Source organism: Lissotriton vulgaris, chromosome 1_1 (assembly GCF_964263255.1).
Source record: "Lissotriton vulgaris chromosome 1_1, aLisVul1.2, whole genome shotgun sequence".
Classification (NCBI taxonomy): domain Eukaryota; kingdom Metazoa; phylum Chordata; class Amphibia; order Caudata; family Salamandridae; genus Lissotriton; species Lissotriton vulgaris.
Window position 1 is genome coordinate 1331962292 of NC_141685.1, and position 23056 is coordinate 1331985347.

The 23056-nt window shown below is 42.4% G+C and overlaps 1 protein-coding gene across 5 annotated transcripts in view; it reads left to right on the forward strand.

The window, feature by feature from the left end:
• The first annotated feature begins 1792 nt into the window (after positions 1 to 1792).
• The window catches only part of ATF1 (activating transcription factor 1), a 331728-nt gene continuing 310464 nt past the window's right edge, over positions 1793 to 23056 (forward strand). The window contains exon 1 of one of the 5 annotated variants that reach the window (XM_086966306.1): positions 1793 to 2043. The gene's annotated coding sequence lies outside the window, so the exon portion shown is untranslated. The remainder of the gene's footprint in view (positions 2044 to 23056) is intronic. The other 4 variants (XM_086966315.1, XM_086966297.1, XM_086966329.1 and 1 more) reach the window with 4 other exon arrangements.

Consider the following 23056-nt stretch of genomic DNA (forward strand, 5'->3'; position numbering starts at 1 on the left):
CATTGCTTCTGACTTCACTGCAATATTCATTGGGAAGAGAATTACATCGCTATGGATACGGTTTTGGGGGGACCACATAATGACACTCCACATAATTACACTGCGCACAATGCAACATACACTAAAGATCCGACTCAGTGCCACATAATTACACCCCACATAATTACACAGCACTCAATGCAACATACACTCCAAATCCCACTCAGTGCCACATAATTACAATCCACATAATTACACTGCCCTCAATGCAACATACACTCCAAATACCACTCAGTGCCATATAATGGCACGCCACATAATTACACTGCACTCAATGCAACATACACTCCAAATCCCACTCAGTGCCACATAATTACACTGCACTCAATGCAACATACACTCCAAATACCACTCAGTGCCACATAATTACATGCCACATAATTACACTACGCTAAATGCAACATACACTACAAATACCACTCAGTGCCATAGAATTACACACCACGTAATTACACTGTGCTCAATGCAACATACACTCCAAATGCCACTCAGTGCCACATAATTACACGCCAAAAAATTACACTCTACTGACTACAACATACACTCCAAATGCCACTCAGTGCCACATAATTACACACCACATAATTACACTAAACTCAATGCAACATACTCCAAATCTGACTCAGTGCCACATAATTACACGCCACATAATTACACAGCACTCAATGCAACATACTCCAAATCCCACTCAGTGCCACATAATTACACGCCACATAATAACACTACGCTCAATGCAACATACACTCCAAATACTACTCAGTGCTACAACACATATTGTGTTACAAATGTTATAGGTGTCACATTTGCGAAAGATAAAACTATTGGCATTGTAAATGACAGTTATTAATTTAGCTATTTTCAAAACAAGCACATAAATAAAAAATGTGTCATTTACAATACCAATAGCTCAAACTTTCCTAATGCGAGACCTATTGCATTGCAAATGCTTGTTTTATTTGAAAGGGCGGTTAACTATTGTGATTGGAGAGTACCTGTATTTCTCATTTGTAAACATGTACTCTGAGACAGCACCAGCACTTTTATATTTATGTTTCAAGCACGGGTCTAGACAACCCTGTCAAAATAGTGAAAGAGTCCCATCATAGTATTCGGAGTCTCGACCTGTGTAACTCATGATGCGTGGCACTTGACAGGACTGTGTTTATAAGTGCATCTCATGCTAATTTGTTGCATGGCTATAAAGAACCAGATTATGAATGCATGCCAAGTGTTCTGTGTCATCTGTACCCATATGTGCTCTTGGCCATACATCGCCTTAAAACCATCATTGGGTGGCGCAAACTAATATCGAAAGAACATTACGAGCATGAAGGACAGAATGGTCTAAAAACAGGCGACGGACTAAATAGCGAGGTACTAGGAATTGCTGCAACCGTACAAGGTCTACAGACGAATCCACCTCAAAATATATAGGAGAAGTGGCCGCATTGAAAAAGCACGGGTTGCCTTTCAAAATAATGAAACGGCCCACATAAGTTCCTTCCAAAAAATTAAATGCTGAGGAACAATTGGTTTTCCACACCATATGCGTTGGAAAAATAATACTGAATACAGATAAAACGGTTATAATATACGTCAACACATAAAAGTTGTGTAAATATGAAAAGAAACGTAAATATGCACACACAAGGAGAGCGTTACAAAGACATGCCAGCCTCCCAGTAACGATTGTTACCGGAGTAGTCTATGAACTTCAAGATGTCCGCCAGGCTCACATGCTACGGCCTGCAGTCTTTTCTTTCTGTCTATGAGCGGGCCTAGCTGGGCACTGGAGCCCCGCGGCCTACCGAGGGATGCAGCCGGAGCGGCAATAACTGGACCGGGCCGTTGCAGGTTGCGCTCGTGCCCCGGTGCTGCCCGGTTCCCACTGAACCGGAAGGCAACGAGCCGCTGTCAGTACGACAGGGAGAAGAGGAGCAGGGGCCCTGAGCTGCACTGGAAACGTCTGCAGTCCGTGATTGGCTGAGGGAGCCTCGGCGTCAGGTAATGAAAACAAACAGAGCGGTCCGCGGGGGGAGGGGATCTTATGCCTCCATATCCTTTTCCTCTATCGCCTCATACTCACTGGTTCCCCCCGCGACCCCTCTAAACTTCTCTGGCACACCCCACGTGCCTCCTCTCCTCCTTCCTTGTACTGTGACGCTTTCCAGCCCCTCCCACACCCCCTCGTTGCCCCCACGGGTAGTACCGACATCAACTATTGCAGCGCCAATACACTGTGGCTCATAGTATTAAAGCACGAAGTGCCAACACCGTGCCACTCGGTCCTCAAATTCTGTAATGTAGGGGATAATATGTCTTAACTAGTTTCTTTTCTTAGATTAACCTGTCATCTACTGAACATCTTTTTGAGGGGACAGAGTTTATCCGTCGTTTGAGTTTTCCCCCTCCAAACGTCTCACATGGACTTCTGTGGAATCAGTCGCCCATAAAAACATTCACGATCTTTAAAAATATTAATTTGTGTGGGCTCGCCTTTTAATGTCGCCATCTGTTGACATTGAATAGGGTTTGTGGTATGCATGTATCCTTTTATTTACACACCCGTGCCCCCGTACTATCTTCTGGGACTCTTTGTATAGATACTAACTTTATCAATCCAACGCAATACCTGGTAATTGTCTTGACCTGTTAGGAATGTTTTGAATAATGAGTACAGTAACGTAATTGAATTTTATATATATTTTGTCGTTATTTCTACTTGCACGGTCACACCCGAAGTTCCCAAATGATGGCCTCAGAAGGCTGTCATTCCGCCACATTTAGCCCCATCACAAACGAGCATATCCAATGCATTCGGTCTCGCCTTTGGGACCTTATAAAAATTTAGCGATGCAGCCCATTATCGCATATTAATGCTTATCAAAAGGAATCTTTTAGGAGTTGGTACATGAACGGCATCCTTATACCATATATAACAGGATGGAAATACATATTTTATTATATCACTGATGGGGTGGGGCTGTGGAAGAAGGCCTATCACTTAAACTCATAAACACTATGAGGTTGGGTAACACTGTTTAAAAAAACGTACATTGTATAATTCTAAAGTATGTATGAACAATTTTAAATGGTTACCATACCCAGGCCCCAGTAGGTGATGCTTCATAGAGTATCAACAGTCAGTAAAATAACAAGTGCTTACAGCTAGTTGTGTCGTTCTAGCGCTCTTGCTACCAAAACTGTTTTGTATATTAAATTGAAAAACCCACTGAGCTATACAGCATTTACTGCAGCAACCACTGTCCAGACTCCCGCCTATGCTCACCTCGCCGACCACCACCCACAGTGACCAATCTCTAAAGACCTGAAATGTAACCAACTACCAATATCAGCAGACCATTTTGGCTCGGTGAACCACTAGCCAGATCTGATAGTTGCGCCCAGATTCCAAGAGCACTATGGAACCTTACAAACAGTAGTAACCACTATTTACAAAATGGTTGGGGGCAGGAGGGGTTGTGAAGTGGGCAGGCAGGGTATAGCCAGATGGAAGGTCAAAAGTGCACACCAATGCAGGGGTCATGATGGTGTCTGCTTTTCATGCTGAATCAAAAACTAAACTTCGCGGGGCTAGCATGCATGTGGGCTCACCTATGCTACTTTTCTGTTTTAAAAACTGAAATGCAGCCTGCTAGCAGATTTGTCTTTTGGCATGCGTTTTTTGTTTCATTATCCTTTAAGTAGCCACGTAACAAAAATAACCAACAAAAACATCCATCATATAAAACAAAAAACCCTCCGTGGCCATAAAAACTTTAGTAAAATTTTGGCAGCTGAAGTGGCCCTGTAGCCAATGATCTTGCTTTGACACAAGACAAACAAGTTAAAGGCATGCACATAGACACACAGGTGAGGAAAGACAACTACCTATAGCACAGCATCCTTGAAGCAGCACTGTCCTGATAAAATAAAAGCTGTGCGGCCTCCCAAATTATGCAAAGAAACTACGATTTTTGTTCAGTTTAAACATGCCATAGCAAGCTTATGTGCAATTTGTGCTTTGGAGAACGTCTACAAGTCCTGCGTTGTGGATGGAGATTTACCATGGGCAGCTCTGTACTGGAGTTCAGCGACGGGATACCTTTGCTGTTACCCAATCAATGTAGGACAAGATGCATCTGGCCACCCTGCCCGTGTGTTACCCTTGCTGGGCTGGTGTAGGAGGCCAACAATAGCGGGGTGGGAGTGTCGTGCTCTCAGCTCACTAGCCCCCAGGCTTCTCCCGGGCCCTGCCCTTCCACATCTCGCTGCACAGCCGCTTTCTGCCCTCCGTCACTCTGTAACCCTTTTTAGGTCTCGCTGAACCAACGCGCATGTGTTGTTCTGTGAGAGTTATAGTAAGGGGGCTTTAAAAAATGCTCCCAAAGTCTGCAGACGTATCGGGCACAGTGCACGTGTGCCGGGCGTGCGCACCATTTGTCCGCCTACAGCCTTTGGGTGCATTTTTGCGGCCGCTTTGATGTTCTTAGTGAGCTTCGTGGCCAATGAGAACATCAGAGAGGCTGCAAAATGCTCACCATTTGCCACCCCCTCCCTTATCCCACTTCCTGCTTGTATACAGATGTCTCTCTCACGGCGTCTCTCTCTCCTTTCTGCTGATTTTACACCCAGATGTATTTAAAAATGCTCCCCTCATGTATTACCTCCCCGTCTAGTGCTGCAGTTATACTGCTTGGGAGTATTCAGAAGACTCCCTTACCGCTCCTCAATTCATAATCATCTGTATTTATACCCTGGGGTAATTAAATGCCTTTGGCACAGCTCCCCCAGCCATTGCTATATTTATATCCCCTAGGCCATAGCTCTTCAAACTGTGGGGCGCGTCACATCCCTTCAGGGGGGGCGCGCACTTCACCCCACACTGATGTTTCCAGGCGCGAGACGTGCCTCAGCCCAGGCTTCTTCAGCTGCTGGGGGCTCGCTCGGCTGAGAGTGTCAAGAGTCACAGGTCTTTAATGGCCAGAGGCAAGACGATTTCGGAGGGGGTAGGGGGCTAATTCTCATGGAGATGCAGGGGCTCTAAGAAAGGGTGGAAAACAACAAAGCCTCATTAACGCTTAAATGGTCTTTTAAAGACCTGTGAAGTACTCGGGTGCGCAGCTCCAAAACTGTCTGTGTCTGTGCCCAAGCTGTCTCAGCCCAGGCTGACACACACGACAGGTGGGGGTGGGCGGGGGAGGCATGCTGAAGCCTTTTGAGCCCATGGGCGTTGTGCGCTTGTTAAAAACCATGGGGCTTATTTACAAGTCCCTTGCGCCACTTTTGCGTCACTTTTAACATGGAAAAAGTGACACAAAAGTGGCACAAGGGGCTTGTAAATCTGCCCCCATGTATATATTTACATACCTTTTGTAAAATGATTAAAGAGGCTGTTTGTTTTCTCGTTCCAGTACCCCCTGTGCCCCCACTCTTCCTATTCCTTACATTTTACTTTTTACTGCCTTAATGTGAGAATGCATTTCATGAAAAGGAATATAAAGTAGGGTTACCAAAATAAAAATGCCAGCCATGTGCTGTTTAAAGAGTCTTGAAAGGCCCTGTCTTGACACTAAATAGGGTTATAAATAAAATAGTATGTATTTTTTTGTAATGTGACGTTTCAAATCTTTGTTCCCTTTAATTATAAGTCATAGATCATTCAGGCAGCCTTAGAACACAATTAAAAATATTTTCTATGTATTTTTGCTGTTCCACGTGTGCACCAATCAGTGCTGAAAATAGGCTTTAGGGGACTGCTTACTTTTGTACCTTCTAGGACATCAATATAATGAGCTGGCAACCCTAATCGCAAGACTGGAAGTTTATTGCAGGATGAGCATAGTATTTATTTCCCCCACCCTCGATCCCTGGACCACAAAAGCAATAGTTTAACTTATATCTGAAACCCTATGCCAAGCCTAAATAACATGCTGAGTAACTTCAACTTTGTCTGGGAATGTACCCTGCATTCAGACAACTCACTCCTCTTTCTCGTCCTTCACTTTCACACTCACCCTGCACTCGCAGGGATCACAATGTACTCACACTGATCACTATGCACTGAACCCACCCTCTCACCCTGTACTCAGTGACCACACTGCACTTATGCCACTCACCATGAACTTACACCGTTCTCCCTCCACTTACCCTGCGGTCACATGAGCACACTGCACACTCTGCACTCACAGTGATCACTCTGCACTCACAATACTCTTGCGCTGTTTACCCTGTACCTCACCCTGCAGTCACACGAGCACACTACTCACACTGCTCATGCGACACTTCACTCACCTGTCCCTCTCATGTGTGCGATCAGTGTTAGGGCCAGCCCTGGCTGGTAATCTTAGGGGTAGATGTATCAAGATTCCATTTTGCGATTCCTAAATAGCGATGTTTATGGAATCGCTATTTAGAATTTGCAAAATGGAATGTATTAAAAAAATCGCTATTTATTTGCGATTCCTTAATCTTCCTTATTTGCAAATAAGGAATAATTTCCCATGCATTCCTATTGGCCAGGAGGCCCATAGGAATGATTATGAAGTAATTCTCAAATTGCGAATTCGCAATTTGCGAATCGCAATTTGAGAATTATTTCAAGGGTGCTGGGGTGTCTCAAAGACACCCTGCTGCACCCCTGAAATGTACATGTGTGTGCACATGGCGCACATACATGCCCTATGGGCATATGTGTGCGTCACATGCCACCATCAAAAATGCTAAATTGTGCATTTTTTAAAGACTTCGCAAATTACCATCAACTACAACTTGGTGGTAATTTGCGAATTCTTAAACAAAAATCGCAATTCAAAAATGCTACATACATAGCATTTAAGGAATCGCAAAATTGCGATTCCTTAAATGCTATGGCAATATAAGGAATCGCAAATTTTTGCTATTTCTTATTTTACGAATTTTTGATGCATGCCAAAACATGCAAATAGACCTTTTGCGATTCGCAAAGGCCGAAATTCTGCGAATTTCGGCCGTTGCGAGTCGCAAAAGGCTTGATACATCTGCCCCTTGGCCCCCCCCCGCCTGAAGTTCTGTCTAGTTGCGCCCCATGTTGATTCCCACGTCGGAATACGTTTCACTGTAAGGAATTTACAACGGTTACATCCTTCCTGAAGATTCCATTCTCTGGCAGGTAAAAGTGAAGAGCTTTTTGTATTATTTTTTTTAAAGCCTCACTCCTTTCCCCTTCGTCCAAATACAAGTGGGAAGAGTGGATTTGGCATTAATGCCATAGGTTCTGCCTTTGGTTCTGTGGACCCAGGTTCGAGTCATGGGTTCGGCTCAACATCGTGTGATCCTGGGAAAATCACTTAATTTACCAGTGACTTACGAAAAATTAATTTGACCTTGATTAAAGTCGCTGGTGCTTGTTTAACATGTTCCAATCCCTAGAGCTGAGTCCACAAGTCAAATCTAACAAATAATGTGAAGTGTGCCTGCCATCTGTCCTCGCTTCTTTCGTAGACCAAATGTAAATGTTTTCTTGTGCAGCTATTTCTGAAGCTTTGGAAGGCGTTCTTCTTTATAAGCCAACTATGCTAACAAATTGATTCTTGATGCTGCTGGAGAATAAAGATGTATATATCCTCTTGAACCACTTATATCACATGTGTATGATGTAATGTCCCCTAGGCCTTCTTGGAAAACTGCGGCTGGCCTCCTAATGACTTGGCAACACCTGGCCATACTCCACATAATCATGGATTTTTCGATTGTGTCAGAAAGCATGTTTTCTTGAACTTATTTTTCTGATATCTTGTTTAGGGGCAAGGATGTGGCACAACAGCCAGAGCTGATGACTGTAGAGCTGTGAAACCAGGTTCAATTCTTGATGTCTGCTCAACATCCTGTGATTCTGGGCAAATCACTTACAGCCAGATTCATCATTGTAAAATCGGCTCGCAAAGGGCCAGATTCTGAGAATCTTGCCCTTTGCAAGCGCAATTTTTGCATTTGGGATTCATCATCCCAAATGCAAAAATCGCAAATTTCGAAATCGCTAAATTACGAGGAATTGCATTTAAGGAATCTCTATTTGAGATTCCTTAAATGCAATTCATGAACCATTTTTGAATTGCGAAATCGCTATTACACTTTACACTCCAAATGCCACTCAGTGCCACACAATTACACGCCACATAATTACACTGCACTCAATGCAACATACACTCCAAATACCACTCAGTGCCACATAATTACACGCCACATAATTGCACTGCACTCAACGCAACATATACTCCGAATACCATTTAGTGCCACATAATTACACGCCACATAATTACACTGCACTCCATGCAACGTACACTCCAAATACCACTCAGTGCCACATAATTACACGCCACATAATTGCACTGCACTCAATGCAACATACACTCCCAATACCACTCAGTGCCACATAGTTACACGCCACATAATTACACTGCCCTCAATGCAACATACACTCCAAATACCACTCAGTGCCACATAGTTACACGCAACATAAGTACACTGCACTGAATGCAACATAAACTCCAAATACCACACAGTGCCACATAGTTACACACCACATAAGTACACTGCACTAAATGCAACATACACTCCAAATACCACTCAGTGCCACATAATTACACGCCACACAATTACACTCTACTGAATACAACATACACTCCACACAATACCACTGTGCCACATAATTATATGCAATTAGGGGAAAGGATCAGTAGTCCTGCGTGAACCAAGGTCTGCAGGTAGGTAACTGGGTGTCTCCCAATAAAAAGACCCTCATACACGTGTTTTTTGATTTCTCGTAGCGGTATATGATGTGTCCCCGCTTCTTTTAACACGTGAGTGTGTAATCTTTGGGTCAGTTCTTTTGTGTGCACCCTCCGCCAGGAGGCTTTACCTTTGGTTAAGGCAGTAGTGATCGTGGAAAAGTGAGTGGGAAGGTGGTGATATATTAAAAATTGCCCGGACAGCCAGTAAATGGACTTTAATGAGTCTGGATTCGGACAATTATAAAAATTAATTCGTGCAGCTGTGGAATCGGTTATGGATTCTAGCGCACTACAATAGTTTGATAAAAAGCGGTCGACATGTTTCAGCCTCAGTTGACAATCTGTCAGTAGGCTTTCTTCAGGACCAGTAAGTGGTAAAGTGAACAATAGTGAAAGAATAGGTAAATTTATAATCTGATTCTTCGGGTGGTAGAAGGTCGCATTGTACCTGTAAAGAAAAAGAAATGTGCACACAACAACAAATAAGGGAGGGGGGGAAGACACACGATTATGTACAATTTGTACAATCTCAAAATCACTCGATTTTGAAAAGAAACTAAAAAATGGCAATACTTTGCGCAGAATCACGTTCATTTCAGCCGTCCACTCTCCCATTCTCATGCTGCAGCGACGGAAAGTGATTTTGCTATACTGTAGTGCAGTGCCCTTAGTTTTAGTGTCATAGTGGCCTCCACAGTACTCATACATTGTGTAGTGACATGCTTGGTATCAGAGGAGCAGGTGATAGTGATGTGTTCATTTGTGGGGGGTCATTATGTTGGATAAATTCAGCAGTGTTTTAACATTGGTCTTGGTGATATGCTCACCGATTGGAAAGACCGCAATGACGTGTTGGTCGTGTGACAGTGATTGTAGTGTAGTTCCTATTTTCCCAATAGGCCCTGCGCATTGGAATAACATAAACAGTAGTATCGACGTAGAAGTGCGGATCTTCCAGGCCTCCACTGACTATGTTAAACTTAATTGGGGTTGTTACCAACTAGCTCAGAGGTCACTGGAAACTTTCTTGACTGAATAGGAAGTGATCAGCTTCCCTGGCACAGACAAGAAAGGATTCAGTTTTCCAACAACCGTGCAACATGACAACTTTGCTCCTCAGATCAAGAGTCAATCTCTAGGGTCGTGTGAAACAATAGACAGTTATTTTAATCAGTCAGTGGTTGTGCGGTTTACTTTCACAATATGTAGAGCATAGAGAGACAGGCGTTTTCAATAAAGGGTAACATTTATTGAACAGTCTTTCTTCTCGTACAAGAGAAATGAATTGCCACAATTGCAAGACTTGTTATTATAAAAAGTACGTACAGTAAGATAAGTATTGCGAAATAATACTGTAAAAGCATTGATATGGTTTCTTAGCCATACAATGGTTAAAATGAATAAAACATATATACATTTATATATACATTAGGCTAAAATACTCAACTGGTGCTTCTAACTACGCCTACCCCAGTGTACCTGACCTAAGCCTAATACTTGGGAGGGGAGTAAGTAAGTAGCTTTAAGTTAAGTTGGTTTTGCCAAGGTTTGCTTCAAGAATTCTCTCTAAGGGTTTAGTCAACACCATACCTCTGGAATAGAATGATGGAGGTCTGGTATCTCCTTCAGGGGGTCGATATCCCAGTCACCCGCAAGGGTAGACTAGAAACGCCGGAGCTGGATTTCTCTGCAGGAGAAAGACAGCGTCTCTTCTCAGCGCGTCGAGGAGGAGGAGGAGGGGCAGCGTCCGCGGGCAGCTTGCATCTGCTGGTCTCTTTGCAGGGGACGGCTGTTCAGCTCCTAAGTTCACCACACCATCGTTCGCTAGTTAGCAGCGATAGCAGTAGCGATAGCAGCTATGGTATCATCAGCATGACAGCTTCTTCAGCAGCAGCAAGATAGCTGGCAGCATCAGCGTCAGCGAAACAGCAACGAGACAGCAGCGTTTGCTTAAGGCAACGTTGGTAATATTTATACCTGAAAGGTGCCTTGTTTGACGTAAGTTTTTGGACATAAGACGTCAATAAAGATGTCAATAGGAAGTGATCGTCTATCAGTGCTCATTAGAGTTCTATTACTAATCAAAACACAGCAAGCGGGGATTTCCAGGTTGCTGAGTTTTTATCTTGTTGAAGAACTCGGAGTGTTAATCTAGGAATCTCAGATAGTAACTTCTGCTATGTCATTGCACTAATTGGTTGCAAAGGAAGTGGCAGAGAAAGCTATTCTGAAATGTGGCTCTGTTCGTGTGAGGCCAGAGACGAGTTTCTGAATATTGCACTTTAACGGTTATGCCAATATAGGGAATAAATGGATTTATAGCCGAATAGGGGCATAAGGTCACAGTATCGATCAGGGTCCTAGATTAGAACGCTACACCCACTCCACGAATTCATGTCCATCAAATTACTAAAACTAGAGCAATAAGATGCATGTGTAACATTGCCCACCCCAAAATACATATATGCATTTGAAATAGGCGTATTTGTAATACGTGAAAATTTAGGTACTGTACGTTTTTGAAGCATAGAAATCATTCAAAAATGATAGCATATGAAATAAATGAACGATTATGCAAAAAGAATTACACATGAAATATCTCTGAAACAGAAGAAGGGCGAGATAATTTCATCACATATAAATGCATTGCAGTAAAATGTGCAAAGGTGAATTTTAAAAAGTGTTCAATTCAAAAGAATCATTGCTTGAACGGGGAAATTAGAGTTCCAACGTTTTTAGCAGTTTTTGTTGTTCAAAACTGAAGGCCGAATTCAGAGTTCATGGGAACGCTGTGTGTCGGAATGCTTCTCTAAAGTTATTGTTTCTGTTCGGGTGAGAACATCATATCAGACAGGCTCTCAAAGAATTGGTCTACAAAATCAGGTGACAGTTCGACCAAATTCGATAGTGCTGTAACTTGGCAGGTGTGAGAATGATTGCTGTCATCAAAGTCGGGATCAGCAATGCTCACAGAAGGTCGTACCTGGGTGATGTTGCTTTTGTCACTCGCTCCACTGTTACCACCTAGTCGTAGCACAGGAGTCTCAACGAATGCCGTCATCAGGATTGGTAGCCGCTGGGGACAACACAATGCGTGAGCCGTTATCGGACTTAGCAAAGTATCACTATCCATTGGTACTGCTGATGGGAGTGAAATACAGATGTCCAACACGCACTCATCTCCGCATAGCATACATCGTAGTACAGGTAAGATGCAATTTTGCCATATCGGTCTGAATGAAAGGAACCAGGTCATGTTTAGATCTCTCAGCCTGGCCAATCCAAGGACTTTAGTTATTCTGTCCCGGTAGCGAATTGCTAGGATTGTTTCTTCCATTCCCATAGGAGTCATGTCTGAGCTGTGGCTTGCCATAACGAAGCAGGAGGGTCAAAAATAAAATCCTTGCTACAAGTCCCAAAAATAGGGGTATGCCGCCAAAAACAGAGTGGACAAAATTTGGAACGATTCCCAGAATTGCTTGAAATGGTGTTAGCAGTCCCGTAAAAATCGTCTTAAATATGCCTGGGATGCCTGTGGCACTAGACATGTTAAGGAGTTGGCTCAACATTTCTACGAAATGCACGGGGCAATTTGTTGATAAAAGGTCATGAACCTCCGTAGCTGTTCTTGCAACTAGGAGATCATATGCCTCTTTTGATGACGTGATGGGCACTGTTGTCTGCAAAAGCACAGACTTCATTTTGCTTAAAGTATCAATTCGTATAGAATAGAGATTCAGATGAGGCCAGATGGGAGTCTCTATGTCTCCAGGCCCGCTCGGGAACAATGCTTGCATACAGCATTTGACCATGGAAGTTACGCTTACGAGATAACTTTTCCCTGGCACAAGGCCACAACATCTGTGATCCGTTCTTAGAATGTAACTCCCATTCGCGAGTTGCATAAAGAAGGGCTCCATCTAAGTTGCAGGTGTGACAAGCTGGTGGCATGAAAGGTTGTTAGAATTACCTTCACAGGCTCCGTGTAAATTAATACCCTGACACAAAAGTATACCGCTTAGTGAACGTTTACAGTTTTCACCACTAAGAAATACATTTTTGTCGCTGTCACTATAGCATGAATGTGTGTATGGTAATTTCCATGCTGACTTAACATATCCTTTACCCAATCGTTCATACTGGCCAGTAGGTATGTATTCAAGGCACTTTTTAAATCGGAAAGTTGTTATCGGAATAGTGATAATTCCGTGTATTATCCATTCAATGACAGGACTTTCTGACATTGTCAATGGTAATCTCTCAAGTTTGTCGATGCTCAGGATTGTATAGTCTGCTCCTTTCTGTGCCAAGCTGATTTGTTTATCAGTAAGGTTAAAAATGGAAAACAATGACGTTGTGTTGATTAAACGCCAAAGCACATAGCCTGAACGAAGATTTTGCAGCGTCCAGCCTAATTGTACAATAGAACGTAATTGAGATTGGCCATGCTGTAACATTAGCAAGTCTCTGTCTATTATGTCAAAGGCAGATGATACAATATTGTCCAATGAATATATTCTGGAGGACAGAGTCATTAACCCATTGTCCACTACAGAAAGTGATTTTTCCAAATGAATACGATCAATTTCTCGTATTTTTTCTGCTGTTTCAATTTGTGTGACTTTCCAAGCTCGTTGTACGCAGCATAGATGCTGGCCGCTATGAAACGCTTTTGACGCTGTTTGCGTGGTCCCATGATAAAATCGCGCAAATCAGCACCATCTTTTAGTAAAGATAAGTGTTGCTTAATTTCAGCCAGTGTGGATGATCCTAGCCATTCGAGGCAGAGTTTCCCTACACTGTATGTTGTTACTATCCCTGGATGTTGTCTCTGGGAGTATCTAGGGTCTTGTCTGGTAATTTGTAACCCCTGTGTTTTGTTCAGGAATCTATCTTGACAGTTGTTTGTGTCAGTAGGCCAGATTAACCACTTTTTCCAATCAGGATGTGTTCTGTTAAAATGTAACATTTTAGTTACGTCTATCTCAACATCTGTTGTTGCATTTTCAGGTTTTGGCTTCGGAATAGACAGTTTGTTAAGGTCTTTGATCTTAGCTAGGCCAAGACAGGATGTTTGGTGAATTGTGTCATTTAAAAACATCATTTGTTCTGGTATCATGCAGGTTCTGAATAGTGCTTCAAGGCCTTGTACCTGCCAATCTTTTGTATCCCAAATGGTTTTTGTTTCAATGTTATTTTGCAATAATCAAAACCAAATGTCATCATTTTTTCATAAAATGCTTCTGAATATATTAATTTAGTGTTTGTCAGCATTGTTTTCATTCCTGTTTTATCTAACAGTTTATAATAAAACGTTTCTGCATCACTGGTGTTAAACCCTGAGAAGTACTTGAATTTCTCAAAGAATGTTTTAGAACTGCTTTTAGGTGGTGTAGCACAATGTTCCCATTGATTATACTTAAAAACATTTCTAGGCTGTGCAGATTTATGCAAATAATGATCGCCATAATGTGTAAAACAGAATAACTGTTCATAACTAGACGAACCTTGTAAATAATCATGTTCTGTAAATCTAGCTGACATTACTAAATCAGACATCATGTCATTAATACTGTTAAAGTCCCAATCATCAGAGAATGTACTAGGTTTTACAAAGTCACTTAAGGAAACCTTCAGTTGATGAGGATACTTCAGGATCTCGACCGGACCATAGATCTCATAGTCAGTTTTCTCCCATACTACCTCACGGGTATTGGAATGGCTGTGACATTTACTGTTGAGTGTTCTTTTTTATTCACGTGGGATGATCTGTGTGGTTTGAGGACTAGGTTGATGTTCTGACTTGCTGTGTCCATTCAATTGTAATAAACTTTCCTAAAATTAAAACTAAAATTAGGCATAGTAGGAGTATGAATACCCCTGAAATAATCCAATGCTCAATCAACGGTGAATCCAGATATAATTCTTTGATTTGTTGAAGGAGTCCTGTTGTATTTTCTTTAAAAGTCATTTTTGTTTCTGGCATCACTTCGGGGTTACTTTGATCCTCGGAAAAGTTGTCGAAGTCGATGAAATAACCAGAGGCAGTTCTGTCAATTGTTGGGATTGTTCTTTCAATCTGTCTTTCGGTAGCACTTTCTGATGCCACATTATTGTAGACTGGTGTTTCTTGACGAACTGTTTCAATCTGTGTCTCAAGAGGCACGAGTTCCATGGCATTATTGCATAGTCCTTCTCTGTGCACTGCAGGCTGATCGAATGTGATTAGTCTTTCAGTTTGAACCTCTTGGATTGTTGCAAGTTTGGGTATTCTGTTGTTTCTTGGGAGTCCACTGGGCCTACTGTTGATTATAGGCCACATGCTTGTGGTTTTACCAGGTCGATAGATAGAACTCTGTTCTCCTTTTTACCAGCAAGGGGCGGTAGTACTACTGATCTTGTTCCGGTGACTGCCAAGACAGGTACTGCTTTTCTGTAAGAAGGCCCAAATTCCTTCTTCATCGCGATTTTTTTCTCTGACTAGATCCCCAATCTTTGGAATCCAGACAGGCCTTGCTGGGGCTGTTGCTTGTGGTGCCTCATCAGTGGTATCTGGCTGTTGCTTTAACTTTATGTTGCTTAAGGATTTTCTTGTTTCATTCAGTTCCTGTAAAACAGCCAAACGATCTTTGATGTCAAAGTCTGTTTTATTATCTTGTACCACTGATACCTGACTATCTAAGTCCTGAATTCTCATTCTAATTCCGAACAATAGTTCGTATGGGCTGAAACCTTTTAGAGAATTTCTTGGCAGATTGTTAAGACTGGTTTGGACACTTATTAGATGTTTGACCCACCCAGCGCCTGAACCTAATACCTTCGCTGTTATAGATCGCTTTATGTCTCTGTTTTTTCTTTCTACCACACTATTCCCTTCGGGGTGCGACGGACAAGAATACCGCAACCCAATTCCCATGCTGGCCATGGCCTCCCTATAAGCTCGAGAGCTGAAAGCAGGACCCTGGTCAGAATGGAACGTGTCAATTGCGTATGTGCCGATAAAGACTCGCAGATCTTTTATAACCGTTCTGGCGTCAGCTTAGCGCTGGAGGCCACATTTTTTAAGTGTGTTTAGCCTTAATGATGTACAATGGGACGCGTTTCTTTTTTTTGATAGCGCGGATAGATTGCCTAATGCTTTCTATTAGGGCTTCTGACTCTTCACTGGCCGGTTCTCTACTACGATCTCTGTTGCAGTCTTCACAGTTTTTTGCAAACTCATGAATGCCTTCACTCATTTCCGGCCACCAGTACTCTGATTCTAATTCTCTCAGAGAGTCCCTGATTGTTTGGTGTCTCAGACCCAACCCCATATGTGCTTCCTGTAATAGGAAGCCCATCCGATCCCTGTTTGGAATTACCCTATTCCCCACTCCAGGGATTCGAGCAAAAGGAACGGAGTTTGAATCAATTACGTATGCATAATTGAGTGGATAGTTCACGGGCAGTGCTGCACAGTCGCCTTTTACGGTCGTTTATACTGCCAGCATGGTTTCCCCGTCTATGTATTTTTCTGCACGCTTTCTTGTGGCTACGGAAGCCGGTTTAATTGCTTCCGCTGTGGCTGTGTTAGCCAATGAATTCCCTGCAACGTGAACGCCATCACGTTGAAGACTCTGTGCGTGTATCACGTGAGTCTTTTGTAGTTCTTTCTGTAAAAGAGCTACCTGTTTCCAGAGCAATTTATGCTTTATTGTGGCACCTGTGTCATCTTTGTAATCGTTTTCAATCCAGTTCTGCAGTTTATTATTGTAAGAGTTGACGCATAAATGAGAATCGCACACGATAAGTGTGGGGAATTCACGTTCTACATTTTCAAGCGCCATCTTTAAAGATCTGATTTCAGCTCTCTGAGCCGAACAGTTTCTTACTGATTCAGTTTTTGTTACTTTCGGTCTGAATTTACCGCACAGCCAACGACCTTTAACAATCGCACACGCTGCATCGTAGGATTTGCTCTCTACGTTGAAATGCTGTACAAATCTATCTGTATAGATTATACAGGCGTACCTTGGGAGAGGCAGAAGTTCGATTGGCAGAGGATATTCTTCTTCATATTCTAAATCATTCAGTTCTTTGAATTGCGGGGCGAAATAGTATTTCACATCTTCCGCTCCTAGAGAATCTACACACTGTATCCATTTCGGATCTAGTGACACTGTAGGCAGGTTTACTGGGCTGAATAGCGCCTCGAAGGCGGATTCCGCTGTGAGGATATTAATCCTTTTACCATGTGCTAATTCTCGTTCATTGGCTAATGCAATTTGCACTGCTTTCACAGTATTTTCTGTGTGACTGAATGAATGTTTTTTCTACTTGTGTGTACAAGTGAGATTTAATTGAAATTGGTACCTTTTCTCCCTCATTAGAGGTCAGGTACATGAATCTGCATCTTCCTGGGATGACTCGGATTACAAGATCGCGTGTATTGTCACGTGTGTCTAATTTTGTTTTTGCTAACATGTCTGTTTGCAGTGATCTCAAAATTTCTGTGTGTTTTTGAGTCCAATTGATTTGTTTAAAATCAGGTTTAATTAATTCGTAAAGAGGTTTAACCCTCTCTGCGTAATTTAGAATGTATGTTCTTCCGAAATTCAGAAAACCTAGTATGGATTGTAAATTCTTCAGCGTTTTTGGAGCTTGGAGTACAGCGCACTTCTCTAAGAAGTTGTCCGCTAGGCTTTTTCCTTCACTTGATAATTCGTATCCTAAGAATAGTACTGTCAGATGGGCAATTCGAGACTTTTAAAGTTGAATTTGTAACCCTCTGCTGCGAACCCAAGTATAATGGTGTTCACTCTTTTCAAGTGAGTATCCAAGTCGTCGTCTGTGAGATAGATATCATCTACGTAAGATAATGCCTCATCATCATATATTTGTAGTAACTCTGTTACTCTAGCTGAGAATAGTCCTGGGCTTTCTTGAACCCCTGTGGGAGTCGACAGAAATTTTTCTGCGACCCAAATGCTGAGAAAGCGGTCAGGTATCTGCTTTCTGGTGCAATGTTTTGACAAAAGAAACCATTAGATATGTCTAATGTCGTTTTATATTTTTTCCTAACTATGTTATTCATTAGGGCTGCACTATGCGAGTTTTGTACTGCAAATGTTTTGCAACATGCATTAAGGTGTCTGTAATCCAAAACTAGACAATATGAATTGTCTGGTTTGGAGACAGGAAACAAAGGATTGTTCATTTGAGAGGTGCATGTTTCAATCACCCCCTGGTATTCAAGTTGATCTAAGATCTCCCTGACTTGCTTTTTAGCTTCTTGCTTAATGGGATACTGCCGTTGGGCAGTTGGTTCACTTTTTAACTGGATTTTGTGAGGAGGTGAGTCCTCATCCCATCCTACATGATTTTTATATAATGCCGGTGCCTAGGCTACTGCCCATTTCCTTGCATAAGTATATTTTTTGTGAATCGGGATGTGATTCGAGAAGGCAGGCATAATCATTTCTTCGCCATGACGGCACTCCCTGACAAACTCTGGGGGCTAATCCTTTTCAGCTAACAGAATATCATAGCCTTTTGAGAGTTTATCCCAAAATAGACCCTTTATTTTCCTAGTCTTATCACCCTCTATACGCAATGTTATTTCGTATATCTTATGGGGCTCGCTAAGTCTGGTGTCGGCAGTTTCAACCTGAATGTATTCATTTGTGTCCACTGTCTCCAGATGACTCATCAAGATCTTGCGGGCTATACTGATTTCTGCTGCACTGTCTAACATTGTCTGTTCCCACTCCCTGTTTTTCAACTGTGTCCTCAGTATTCTCGGCATGGTTGATTACTCTAATACTGGCTACCTTCTTTTTCGGAAATTGAGATTTTTTACTCTGAGCAGGTTCCTTGTCTTTGGACTTGGTGTGCTCTCCTGGGTCTGACCGTCCTCTTCTTTCCGATTTCTGCGAAAAAGATCGAGAGGGACCTGTATCAATACTTTGATATCTATCAGGTTTTTTCAAATTATCCCTATTTCTAAGGTTGTATCTTTTCTCAGAGGGCTCCCTCTGGGGAGACTGGTGTTCTCGAGTCGGAGTTCTTTCCCTCCGTCGAGGAGACCTTCCTCTGGACTGGAAAACTTTTTCCTTGGGAGTGGATTGTTTATTTCCATCCCAGCTCTTTTTAGGAGTGTTTAAATTATTTTTAATAAATAATTTTTTAGGATTTTCGAGCAGTTGGGGCTTTACTGGTTTTCCACCCAAGCTGGCTCTACCTAATTCTTCATAGCATTTCTTTATGATTTTGGCAAGCTCAATTGGCTGATCTGTTCTATCTGTTTCCTTCAACTTCTGGCGGATCGCCACAGATGCTGCTTCTCCTTTAATGTTGGCTAGTAATATAGCCGAGACCTGCTTGAAGTCTTTCAGTAATTTCATACCAAGAGTTAAGGCAGGTTCTGGACCGTATTCATTTTGAATCTGTTTTAGCACTTCTGGTATTACCCCCATGGACGGAACACCATGTGTTTTTGTGTAAATGGAAGCAAAGACTGTACCCCAAGTGTCGCAGTCCTCTATGTGTGGTGCGATTCCCATAGGAAGGCAGATGGTCAAGATTCTGTGTTTCTCAATAGGGGTCGTATCTGGAAATACTGCCTCTATTTGAGTGATTTTCTGTGCTAACCAGAAAGGAATTTGTTCCCGTTTTACGGGTGTTTTACCAAGACATGACTGTATGTTCTGTGGTGTAAATTTATTAGTGTCCCCTGGTGAGGGGTCAGCTGTGGTACATTAACAGCTGGTTGGACTGTTGCAGTCCGCATTACATATTGGACTAATTGCCTATGTATTTTAATTAATGTTTTTAGCTGTACTAACAGCTCTTCTCTAGACATTTTTGCAATGTCCGGATGTGGTGTGTAGCTGGCTAGAACCGGCCACGTTGCTCCTGGTCTACCTAGTGGACTGAGCCTGGTAATATGATCATTATGTTTTAGGGCGCCATTAAACCAGAGCAGGTGCTCTTGGAATTTTAGTGGGATTTCAGTCTCCTCGAAAGGAGCGTACTCATCCGGAGGTTTCTCTATTTTGTAATAGTGAAACTCTTTTGTTCTAGCGTTTGCCGCTGGAAAGTTTATCCATGAATAGAATACCTCTGTCTGCCGATATTCGTGTGCTTCTATCACGAAAATTACTGTACCACCTTTTGGTGTCAGTCCGTTTTCTATAAGTTTTACAGTTATAGATTTTCTTAAGTGGACCGGGATGATTATTGCATCCGGGTCAGTAGTAGTGTTGGGACCCTGCTGAGCCGCATCTGCTGCGCCCCCAGTGGTTCCGTTTTCTAAGTCTGACATTTTATTGTCAGAAAAGTTTTTGCAGAGCAGGTCTCCAAGGAGACAAAGATTAGGTGCACAATATTTTGGAACACTGTATCCTTCAACGTTGAATAAACCAGAGCTTTACATAGGAATCTCTTCCTACTGAGTTCGGGCGGATTTTAACCTTTCACCCACTCCAGACGTCTATTGGAGTATTTACGGGAGAAAGGGGTCTGTGTGAAATATGCACGACTGAGTTACTCTAACGTCTTGCGTTAGTTTATCGCCTTACCAAACGTTGGGCGCCATGTAGTGTAGTTCCTATTTTCCCAATAGGCCCTGCGCATTGGAATAACATAAACAGTATCGACGTAGCAGTGCGGATCTTCCAGGCCTCCACTGACTATGTTAAACTTAATTGGGGTTGTTACCAACTAGCTCAGAGGTCACTGGAAACTTTCTTGACTGAATAGGAAGTGATCAGCTTCCCTGGCACAGACAAGAAGGGATTCAGTTTTCCAACAACCGTGCAACATGACAACTTTGCTCCTCAGATCAAGAGTCAATCTCTAGGGTCGTGTGAAACAATAGACAGTTATTTTACTCAGTCAGTGGTTGGGCAGTTTACTTTCACAATATGTCGAGAATAGAGAGACGGGTGTTTTCAATAAAGGGTAACATTTATTGAACAGTCCTTCTCGTACAAGAGAAATGAATTGCCACAATTGCAAGACTTGTTATTATAAAAAGTACGTACAGTAAGATAAGTATTGCGAAATAATTCTGTAAAAGCATTGATATGGTTTCTTAGCCATACAATGGTTAAAATGAATAAAACATATATACATTCATATATACATTAGGCTAAAATACTCAACTGGTGCTTCTAACTACGCCTACCCCAGTGTACCTGACCTAAGCCTAATACTTGGGAGGGGAGTAAGTAAGTAGCTTTAAGTTAAGTTGGTTTTGGCAAGGTTTGCTTCAAGAATTCTCTCTAAGGGTTTAGTCAACACCATACCTCTGGAATAGAATGATGGAGGTCTGGTATCTCCTTCAGGGGGTCGATATCCCAGTCACCCGCAAGGGTAGACTAGAAACGCCGGAGCTGGATTTCTCTGCAGGAGAAAGACAGCGTCTCTTCTCAGCGCTGTCGAGGAGGAGGAGGAGGGGCAGCGTCTGCGGGCAGCTTGCATCTGCTGGTCTCTTTGCAGGGGACGGCTGTTCAGCTCCTAAGTTCACCACACCATCGTTTGCTAGTTAGCAGCGATAGCAGTAGCGATAGCAGCTACGGTATCATCAGCATGACAGCTTCTTCAGCAGCAGCAAGATAGCTGGCAGCATCAGCTTCAGCGAAACAGCAACGAGACAGCAGCGTTTGCTTAAGGCAACGTTGGTAATATTTATACCTGAAAGGTGCCTTGTTTGACGTAAGTTTTTGAACATAAGACGTCAATAAAGATGTCACTAGGAAGTGATCGTTTATCAGTGCTCATTAGAGTTCTATTACTAATCAAAACACAGCAAGCGGGGATTTCCAGGTTGCTGAGTTTTTATCTTGTTGAAGAACTCGGAGTGTTAATCTAGGAATCTCAGATAGTAACTTCTGCTATGTCATTGCACTAATTGGTTGCAAAGGAAGTGGCAGAGAAAGCTATTCTGAAATGTGGCTCTGTTCGTGTGAGGCCAGAGACGAGTTTCTGAATATTGCACTTGAACGGTTATGCCAATATAGGGAATAAATGGATTTATAGCCGAATAGGGGCATAAGGTCACAGTATCGATCAGGGTCCTAGATTAGAACGCTACATGATCTATTCGGTATGCGGCGTTCGTAATTTGCATTTCTCTATTAATCCCTTTTCAAAGTACCTATGAGATCGTGCTTGACGGGAATTGAGCCCGATGTATAGTGCTCCTTTAATTATCGTATTGTTATAGAACTCTCATTTGTTAGACGAGTTGAGTGCAAAGTCACGTAATTACTTATTGATTCATATTAAAGCCTACCTCCTACGGGTTGAAGATTTTTGCTTCATCAGGGAAAGGGGCGTACAGAGGGAGGTAGTGCTGTTGGGGGTAAAGAAGTCAGCCGTTAATTACGGAGGAGTATACTTGCGGTTTTGGTCTCCGAGTATCGGGCGGGTCTGCTTTATACCTCAAACCTTCACCTCTGTTCTTGCAGCATGTGCTGTCTCTGCCACTCTTCACCCGAAAATGGTGACGGGTGTGAATCTGGTTGTTTTTACTACAGATTCATCGAAATAGACGAAGTATGTACGTTGTGACTAGCAAGGCAGTAAATTGGTTGCGATATATGTAGAAATATTTCGAAAACATCTAGGAGTTTATTTTTAAAGCCTCATTGCATCGAAATATATGTTTCAAAAAATGGGAAGTGTAGAGTTCATAGATGCCGTTCATTTCTTTTCGGAGATGTATTTAGAGGTTGAATAGTGTATGGAATAGTAAAACCTTGGTAATGAAGGGCTTCATTCCATATGGTACTGGAGGGTATCAATGACATTATGAATGTTCTTGATTTAAGGGCATTGAGTTGGCACTCTTGCGATTGGTAGTGTACAGTATAGGAAGGAGTCAATGTTTGTTATGGGGGCGAAATAGCTATTAGATATGCCACAGTTAATTTACATAGTTTCAATCATTTATTGAAGGATAGCCATGGAATAGAATCGTTGAGGCCGGTAATATCTGTCTTTAGTCTGTGCACCAAACGTCTCGAGGATGACCCACTGTAGGTCATTCACAGTGTGACCTAATTCTTTGTAGTAGGTGGACATCTTGGTGGTGGTTCTTTTGCAGTTCACATTGCTGCGGTGCTCATATAGTCGTTTGTTTTGTTTTCCGGCAGGTCATGCCGATATACCTCATCTGACATGGGCAGGTTATCATGTAGATAACATGGCTTGTATTGCAGTTAGTGTGTCTTTTTAACTGCCAAGTGAAATTAGGGAGTAGC